Here is a 10,492-nt window from a genome sequence, read left to right as displayed (position 1 = left end):
ATAAACAATAATAAAACCTATTATTATGAGATTAGGAACGGTGTATACTTGTCAAAATTACAAAAGTGGTATCGATGGTATAACTTTAAAAATAACAATTCCATTATAACTTTAAAAGTAACAATTACATTATATTTTATAGAGAGAATTTCCTCTAATTCATAATAATGGTCTTAGAATAGATGCAAAACTGAACATTATTGAAAAGCTTTAAAAAATATCCACTGTTTCAATTTATTTTGCCAAATGAACATGTTCAATTCTTTAACCAATAGTAACATGTAGAAACCTTTGTGTACTTGTTATTTATTTTTTAAATGACTAAGAGTTGATGCCATTCAATGTAAGGATTTAATGTTTGAAAAATAAGTAATGCTGATGAAGATTATTGGAAGTTTGTTAAGAGAGTGTCCTCCCCTGGTATGAATTTTTGGACTAAAAAAAAGTGACATTCTTTTAAATAAAATGGATAAATCACAAATTCTTAAATAAAATTGTCATATTCAAATCAGTATACTTGACATTTTATATTGACTATTAAAATGAAAGTTAACATAAGTTCACATTTGAATAAAATTGAATGAAGAACTTGAACTACATTCATTTATATGTTTTATTTTTACATAGTCTATTTATCAAATATAGATCAAGTTTAAAATTTAAATGCATTGAATTATGATTTTAAAAATTTTAACTTAAATATATTAGTTATGTTAAAATAATCTAAACAACTTAAATATATAAAACAATATCTTCATCTAAATTTTATTAAAATTTAAAAACTTAATTTTAAAATATTCTAACCACCATAAATACGTATGAATGATAAACAGACTATAAAAAAAACACATTAGCCCATAGAAAAGTAATATTTTTATATGTTAAAACAAATTTTGACAGTATATTTTTCTAATTAATAAATATCCAAATTACTATTTAAAAAAGAAAACCTACTAATAAATAAATAAAGATGTTTCCTCATTTTCTTGAAAATGCCTAAGGGTGGTGAAATTTGTAGCCTGCCATCCACTATTTTTAAAATAAAAGAAATGCCATTGTGATTTGCATTAGAAATGCAAAAGTTTTACACGGGCGAAGCATCACCCTCTAAGCTCATGAGGGAAAAGTTTCTGATCCATCCATACATCGTATTCTTCAGAAAATATTTCTGACAAACGGTGGGTCATTGTTACATAGGAATCTCACTGCAACTGCACAATCAATCCATCCCATTTATGTACAAGTTTAAATTGCTAAGCCGGAATACAAGTTTCAAATATTATACAAGTCCAGCTTGGAGATCATCATCACAGACGTAAATCTATCATTGTATGAATGATGCTTTAATACTTTCTACGATTCGACCAAGGCACCGTTTTCTCAATAGAAACTCGTTGTCCAAGTATCGTGAGAGGGAAAGCCTACCAAAAGCAACATTTAAAAGGAACAAAAATCAGATCAAATATGATTAGTAAACACATTCAAGGGCAAAATCAGACATTAAGCCCAACTCTCTACCTGAATTACTTTTCTTACAGCAGATTCGCTTTCAAATTCAACATACCCAAAAGCGTTTGGTGCTCCCTGCCGACAACATGTAGAGCAGCCACCCCATTAATTACATTTACCAAGATTGGAAAGCTTCCAAAAAAATGGAATTTTTTTTGAAATGTTGAAAAATCGACAAGTTAAAAAATTTAAAAACGTACCTTGTGAAAAATACGGAGTCTCCCAGGCGTCAATTCGCCAAACTTCTGAAACTCTTTTCTAAGTTGAGAGACAGTAATCGCGGGAGGCAGGTTGTAAACTAAAACGGCGCCTAACAGTAGAAATTTGTAGAGATTATTAGAAATTCATAGAGAACCATTTAAGCTGAAAACAGAAGGTAACATATAATTGCAAACCTTTGGGTTCATCGTTATCACTCGGATCGCTAGGAAACTGTGCACAGCAGGTGAATACAATCGATTGAACGCAACCCATTTTCTTATTTTTAAGCCTCTCTATGATCAAATGAATCCTTCACCTTGTTCAATTTAGCTGAATGCCTTGGGCGTCTCTCTATTATATAGAGACTAGAACAATAAATGGTGTTATTGTCCTTGGAACTTAATGAGCGCTACCGGTCATACGAATTACAGTACAGTAAACCCTAATTACGGGACGATGATGGAGGAGAGCAGGAATGCATAACTATTATCTGTGGGACTGTATTCGCCAGCACTAATTGTTGGCCATGATAAAGGAAGAGAGTTTCTATATTCTACTTTTCTCAATTACCATTCACTTTCTTCAGGAAACATTAAGCACAATTAATGAGTATTTTGAAATTTCTAGCAATCTAAATATAATACATGGTGGCAGTTAGGCATCAGACTTGATGGGAACGGCTATAATCTTTTATCAATTGGCTGTGTTTTCGTAATTATGTTCCGTGAATGTGCTAGATGGTTCAAAATTGTTAACTTCGGTTCGGAAGATGTCAGAAAATCATAGTTCCAAGAATCGCGGCGATTCATGCGATTCACGCAATTCGGCGATTCGATTCAAGCCAACCGATTTTTTGTGAATCGGTGAATCGAATCAGTGATAAAGGGTTTATGAAATAAGTTACTCACTAAATTTCAAGGGTTTTTTTAATTTTCCGATTCATGGCCGATTCAATTCCGATTCACGATTTGATTCGGCCTTGCCGATTTCGATCCGATTCCGATTCTTGTTACTTTGCAGAAAATGACTCATCAGCTCCATATTTCCTCTTAAGTGATTGTTTTCGAATCTTTTTGAATTTTAGAAAACGTCCTTCTATATTTATATGTACTAAATGTTTAAATTGATTCTTATAATATATTGAATTTTGAAAAAAAAAAATTATTGATATATTATATTGTTATTAAAATGTAGTATAGACATTAAGGTAGAAAAGATCATGTATTCATTCCATTTACATCATTTAGAAATGTGTTAAAATTGGGGTCTTCCCCCCTCCCAACGCTGACCCTTTATTCTATCTCTCCCAAAGATTGGAGAGAGAGTGAGGTACCTAGATGATGGAATAGAGGTTATAGGCCTAAATGGAGCATAGAGTAGTAAGATACATAGAGGGGTATAGAAACAGGTGGTAATGGGAGAGAGAGAGAGAGAGAGAGAGAGAGTAGGCAAAACACTAGATGGGAAGAAAAAAAGGTAACCCAAGACCAAAAGGACAACAAAGCACCAACACACAAAAAAGATAACAAAAAGAACAAAATACACACACTAAATGAAATTTTTGAGGAGCAAGGTAGATTCTTCCTCTAGACGAGTCATTTGGTCTGTAATAGCCTTGATATCTTCAAGCTTCTTACTGACCTACGAGGAATGCATCTTGGTAGAAGCCCTGGTTTATTTTACATGGAGCCATTTATTTGCCTTGATCACCCTCCCAATCATCAATTTGGATGATCATGTTATCCTAGAGGTTCTATTTCAGCTTACTAGTTAGGATCCTAAGGTGTTGGGCAGAAGATTTTTGAATTTAATGACCATGATTACCAATCTTATAGAGAGAACTTTAAGGTTAAAAACCATATCTTCAATCTTTGAGATCCTAGAATCAAAATTTATTACATAATTAACATCCTTGGTAAGGAGAGACTCTACCCTTCATATTGACATTATAAGGTCTCTGATCATGTTGAAATAACATAGGATCTTTACCACAAACCCTTTTTAAAGGGTGAGTGAGTAGCCGAGTTGGTGTGAAGGCGAGTCGTGAGGCGTAGTGTTAGGCTAATGATCCCGGTGCTATGCATCAACTCCGGTTCGAGTCACACTAGGTTTACCACAAATCCTTTAAGGGTGAGTGTGTAGCCGAGTTGGTGTGAAGGCGAGTCGTGAGGCGTAGTGTTAGGCTAATGATCCCGGTGCTATGCATCAACTCCGGTTCGAGTCACACTAGGTTTACCATAAACCCTTTTTCAAGGGTGAGTGAGTAGCCGAGTTGGTGTGAAGGCGAGTCATGAGGCGTAGTGTTAGGCTAATGATCTCGGTGCTACGCATCAACTCCGGTTCGAGTCACACTAGGTTTACCACAAACCCTTTTCTTGCCGCTGGATGGGATAAAGTGGCTCATTACAAGACTCCTTATCAATTGGGACCTGTTGTTGGTTATAGATGGAAGCATTCCTCTGATTGGCCTCCTGGAGGTACAGACATGGATCGTCAGGAGCTTTCTCAAATTCTGGCCTCTAGAGAGTGTTCCTCTTTGCTTGGTCCAGATGTATTGGCTTGGGGCGGTACCTTGTCTAGTAAATATCATGTCTCTGCTAGGTATCAGGAGATAACTAGACAATTATTTGGGGATGCTGAGGTCCCTTGGTGGAAGCAAGTCTGGAATAAAGTTTCTTGGTCCAAGTGCAATTTTTTCATGTGGTTAGTGGCTCACAACCGTTGTCTTACCTGGGATAATCTTTGTAAATGTGGATTTCAGGGCCCCTCTTATTGTGTTTTGTGTGGTAATGGAGAGGAGTCTGTCTCCCATCTGTTCTTCCATTGCTCCTATTCTACTCAGATATGGCACCTTTGGTGGAGCGCTTGGGGTTGCTCTTGTCGGCATGCTTCCTCTTTGCCTGAGTTCTGGGCTCGCTTGGGTAGTGCTCCCTCCAAGTCTTCTTCTCTCCATGCTGCTTGGATTGCTGGCCCATCTTTCATGCTTTGGCATATCTGGTTGGAGAGAAATCATCGCATATTCCAAGATGTTCGGCTTGGTGTTTTGCATCTTTGGTGGAAAATATCACATTCTCTCCAGGAAACTATTCTTGTGAAGTGTGAGCTTGATAGGGGTATGGATCCGGTTGATCTTGCTATCTGTAATCGCCTCAATTTTCATCTGCAGGATGGGGTTGCGGCTCATAGGTTTCCTTCTATGTCTAGGCAGCTTCACCATCAGAGGAAGGGTCAAGTTAACCGGGATGGGCACTGGACTCCTCCTCCCTGTGGAGTTCTGAAAATTAACACTGATGGTTCTTCTCATGGGAATCTTGGTCCGGCTGGTATTGGCGAAGTGGCTCGTTGTAGTTCTGGGAATGTTAAATTTTTCTTCTCAATTCATAAGGGTGATTATACTAACAATCTCATGGAAGCTGAGGCTATTTTATATGCTGTGGAACAGTGTTGCTTGTGGGGATGGAGTAAGATTATTTGTGAGTCTAATTCCCAGGTGGTGGTGAACATGCTTTCTTCGCAAGAGCTTGAGGATGTTAGTTGGCAGCTGGCCATTGTTGTTAAGCAGATTCTTTTCTTCTCTTCTTCTTTTCAGTTCATTAGGTTCAAGTATATTCTGCGAGAATGGAATAGACCTGCTGATTGTTTAGCCAAATGGGCTTCTAGTCATGATCCGGGTTGGAATATTAGGGATAGGGGGCAACTGTCCTTTGAGATGGTGCAAGAATTTGATGATCTTGTTGCTCAGGATCGAGCTCCTTGTTGAGCTCTCCTTGTTGTATTCCTTTCTGTCTTAATAAATTTTTACCCCTCTTTTTGCAATGTTGTCCCAATAATCAATTCTATCATTAATGGATAGCTTCTTGGTTTTTATGTCTTTAATTTCCTAAAGAACCCACTTTTGCACCTTAAAGTAACCCTAAGCCCCAATTTTGACATCTTGTAGGAAACCAACCACATTGTAAAGCATAGAAGTGGGTTATAATAGAGAGAGAGAGAGAGAGAGAGAGAGAGAGAGAGAGAGAGAGAGAGAGAGAGAGAGAGAGAGAGATGTAATGTTTTGATTAATTAAAAAATAGGTTTAAAGGAACCTAAAATCGATATAAAACTTGCAACTTAAGATTTTTCCTTAAAAGTCCAAGAGAACCAAAACTAAAAGCCAGAGGCAACACTGGCAAGAAAGAACAAAAAGCCATCCCAAGACAAAAAGAACATCAAAACACCAAGAAAAACAATAAACTAGACACACTTAATAAAAAATAATTAGAAGTTGGGTGGCTTCTTCTATCAGATGACTCATGTGGTCTATAACAACCTAGATATCTTCAAGCTCCTTATTGACCTAGGAGGTAAGCAACTAGGTAGAAGCCTTGGTTCTTTTACGAAGAACCATCTATTTACTCTAACGAGGCTCTTGAGAGTCATCAAGATAGATATTGATGTTCTCCTTGGGGGTTATTTTCCATCTTACTAATCAGGATCCTAAGGTCCTGGGAAGAAGATTTTAGAATTTAATGACTTCAATCACCAATCTTGTAGAGAGAAAATCTAATGCCAACAACTTTACCTCCAAAAGTTTGAAAGCCTAGAATCAAATTTTACTACCCGTTTGACATGTGAAGGTAGAATCTTTACCTAGACCAATGTTGTCCCAATAATAAATCTTATCATTAATGAGTAGTTGCTTGGTTTTCATGTCTTCAATTTACTAGAGAACCCACTTTTGTACCTTAAAGTAACCTTGAACCCTAGTTCTCACACCTTGCAGAATACCAATCACATTTTTTTTCTATTAAAATAAAAAAAGCATCCGGTTATAGAGAGAACTTAATGAGCGCTAACGGTTATACGAGTTACAGTACAGTAAACCCTAATTACGGGACGATGATGGAGGAGAGCAGGAATGCAAAACTATTATCTGTGGGACTGTATTCGCCAGCACTAATTATGGGCCATGATAAAGGAAGAGAGTTTCTATATTCTACTTTTCTCAATTACCATTCACTTTCTTCTCATTCCTTTCCATCTTCAAGAAACATTAAGCACAATTAATGAGTGTTTTGAAATTTCTAGCAATCTAAATATAATACATGGTGGCAGTTAGGCATCAGGCTTGATGGGAACGGCTATAATCTTTTATCAATTGGCTGTGTTTTCGTAATTATGTTCCGTGAATGTGCTAGATGGTTCAAAATTGTTTACTTCGATTCGGAAGATGTCAGAAAATGACCCATCAGCTCCATATTTCCTCTTAAGTGATTGTTTTCGAATCTTTTCGAATTTTAGAGAGTTGATTGGTAGTTATGTTGTCCTCCTCGATTGTGAGTTTTTCCTCCATCACATATTAAAAACCTTCTATATTTGTATGTACTAAATGTTTAAATTCATTCCTTATAATATATTGAATTTTGAAAACATAATTATTGATATGTTATATTGTTATTAAAATGTCTTATAGACATCAAGGTAGAAAAAGATGATGTATTCATTCCATCTACATCATTTAAAAATGTGTTAAAATTTGGGTCTTCCCCCCTCCCAATACTGACCCTTTATCCTATCTCTCCTAGAGATTGGATAATATGAGAGAGTAAGGTACCTAGATGATGGAAGAGGTTATAGGCCTAAATGGAGCATAGAGTAGTAAGATACACATAGGGGTCTAGAAATAGGTGGTAATGGGAGAGAGGGAAAGAGATAGGGAGAGAGAGGGAGAGGGAGGGGAGTGGTGATGAAAGGGAGGGAGGGTGGGAGGGAGAGAGAGAGAGAGAGAGAGAGTAAAAAATGGGCAGAACACTAGATGAAAAGAAAAAAAGGCAGCCCAAGACCAAAAGGACAGCAAAGCACCAACATACACAAAAAATAACAAAAAGAACAAAATACACACACTAAATGAAGTTTTTAAGGGGCAAGGTAGTTCTTCCTCTAGACGAGTCATGTGTTCTGCAATAGCCTTGATATTTTTAAGCTCCTTACTAACTTGGGAGGAATGCATCTTGGTAGAATCCTTGGTTTATTTTACAAGGAGCCATTTATCTACCTTGATCACCCTCCCAATAGTCATCAAGGTGGATGATGATGTTATCCTAGAGGTTATATTTCAGCTTACTAGTTAGGATCCTAAGGTGTTGTGCAAAAGATTTTTGAAATTTAATGACCATGATTACCAATCTTATAGAGAGAACTTTAATGTTAAAAATCATATCTTCAATCTTTGAGATCCTACAATCAAAATTTATTAAATAATTAACATTCTTGGTAAGGAGAGACTCTACCCTTCATATTGACTTTGTAAGGTTTCTAATCATGTTGAAATAACATAGGATCTTTACCCAAACCAATGTTGTCCCAATAATCAATTCTATCATTAATGGATAGCTTCTTGGTTTTTATGTCTTTAATTTCCTAAAGAACCCACTTTTGCACCTTAAAGTAACCCTAAGCTCCAATTTTGACATCTTGTAGGACATCGACCACATTGTAAAGCATAGAAGTGGGTTGTAATAAGGGAGAGAGAGAGAGAGAGAGAGAGAGAGAGAGAGAGAGAGAGAGAGAGAGAGAGAGAGAGAGAGAGAGAGAGAGAGAGAGATGTAATGTTTTGATTAATTAAAAAATAGGTTTAAAGGAACTTGAAACCCATATAAAAATTGGAACTTAAGATTTTTCTTTAAAAGTCCAAGAGAACCAAAACTAAAGGCCAGAGGCAACACTGGCAAGAAAGAACGATCGCAAAAATAACATCAAAACACCAAGAAAATCAATAAACTAAACACACTTAATAAAAAAAATTTAGAAGTTGGGTGGCTTCTTCTATTAGATGACTCATGTGGTCTATAACAAGCTAGATATCTTCAAGCTCCTTATTGAGGAGGTAAGCAACTAGGTAGAAGCCTTGGTTCTTTTACGAAGAACCATCTATTTACTCTAATGAGGCTCTTGAGAGTCATCAAGATAGATATTGATGTTCTCCTTGGGGGTTCTTTTCCATCCTACTAATCAGGATCCTAAGGTCCTGGGAAGAAGATTTTAGAATTTAATGACTTCAATCACCAATCTTGTAGAGAGAAAATTTAATGCCAACAACTTTACCTCCAAAAGTTTGAAAGCCTAGAATAAAATTTTACTACCCGTTTGACATGTGAAGGTAGAATATTTACCTAGACCAATGTTGTACCAATAATAAATCTTATCATTAATGAGTAGTTGCTGGGTTTTCATGTCTTCAATTTACTAGAGAACCCACTTTTGTACCTTAAAGTAACCTTGAGCCCTAGTTCTCACATCTTGTAGAATACCAATCACATTTTTTTTCTATTAAAATAAAAAAGCATCCTCTCCTTCTAGGATAAACTTATGGTCATTCTCTTAGTTGTGAAATTTACCTTTCACATCCTTATTGTTTCAACTATCTTAGGATAGGAGTCATCCCCAATATAGCCCAACAAAGAAATAATTTTATTTTACTCAAACAATAGAACCCTTGAATTGGAAGAATACTCTATGGGAGGAGAGGAACAAGAATGGGGGATAGAAAGAGCTGTTACAAATAGGAAATACTAAGGGAGGGGGGAATTGACAATTCACAAACTTTTGCCCAATTGTGCATATCTTTAACAACCTTAAAACATGTACATGTTTTTAAACTAAAAATTAAACATAATAATAATACAATGCAACTCATAATACTATATTTTTTTAACTAGGAAAACCCTAGCCAAGGGAAAACTCTGGTGTGGATGGTACCTACAAAATGATCCACTAATCAAAAGTATCTTGTGAAAGATATTGACCCTATTAGGAGCCTATTACATATATATAGTGTCTCTATCCTTGTTATAAGCCTCAAACCTATGAGGTGTTGGTAATATTATTACAAAAGATATGCAAGATGAGCCCACTACCCAAACATGCAATTATAATAATATATTATATACACAAAAGGAATATATATAAAAACCTTTTGACAATGTTGATATCTGCAATATCTTATTTGTCCTTTATATCTCTCTATACACATCTTCGAACATACTATAACCATGTGATCACATAAATGGATGATAAATGAATAACCAAACAATTAATCACTATTTTTCATTAACTTCTAAGAGTAATCGCCAAAAGACATTTATCAACAGTATCCAAAATATCTATCAATAAGCAAATTGTTTAGAGAGTTGACCCTTGAAAGATCACATAAAATAAAATATATCACCATGCAGGGTTTCTAGATCATTTTTAAAACTAACTCATTAGGGAGTTAACAAATGTCAAATTAAAATAGAGTATTTCTAAAATTATTAAAAAAGGAAAACAAAGTAACTATTGACTTGTGGCCCCTAGATTAATAACTAATTTCTAGCTATATTTCCAACATCAACATTTGATTCCTAGTTCGTAGGGATGCCACCACCTGCCTCTTTCTAGGGTTTATGCACTATGAGAAAATCAATCAACTCTTTCTATTGAGGGACCCTAAGCTATTTAATATGCAACTCCCATATTTTCATAATGTGGGTGACATGCTTGTGCCTTTTATCTTGTGCTTCCAGATGATCAGTGCAGATAATCAGCTCTGGAGATTATGGTCGAGTGTTTATTAAAGACCTTCTTTTCTTGCTTCAATGCCTTAATCCTTGACAAGAAGGCTTATTCCACCTCTTTTGAACTTTTCTCTTCTTGACTTATGTTTCCCATAATCTTCACATTAATACATTTGATGTCAATAGCTAGGGTTTTCTTCAAACAAATCATTTCCTTTTGCAACTCTGTGCTTTCTTTGAGGCCTTGC

Source organism: Cupressus sempervirens, chromosome 10, assembly GCF_028749045.1.
Source record: "Cupressus sempervirens isolate cs-2001-9-10 chromosome 10, ASM2874904v1, whole genome shotgun sequence".
Classification (NCBI taxonomy): domain Eukaryota; kingdom Viridiplantae; phylum Streptophyta; class Pinopsida; order Cupressales; family Cupressaceae; genus Cupressus; species Cupressus sempervirens.
Note: the sequence above shows the minus strand (reverse complement) of the source record.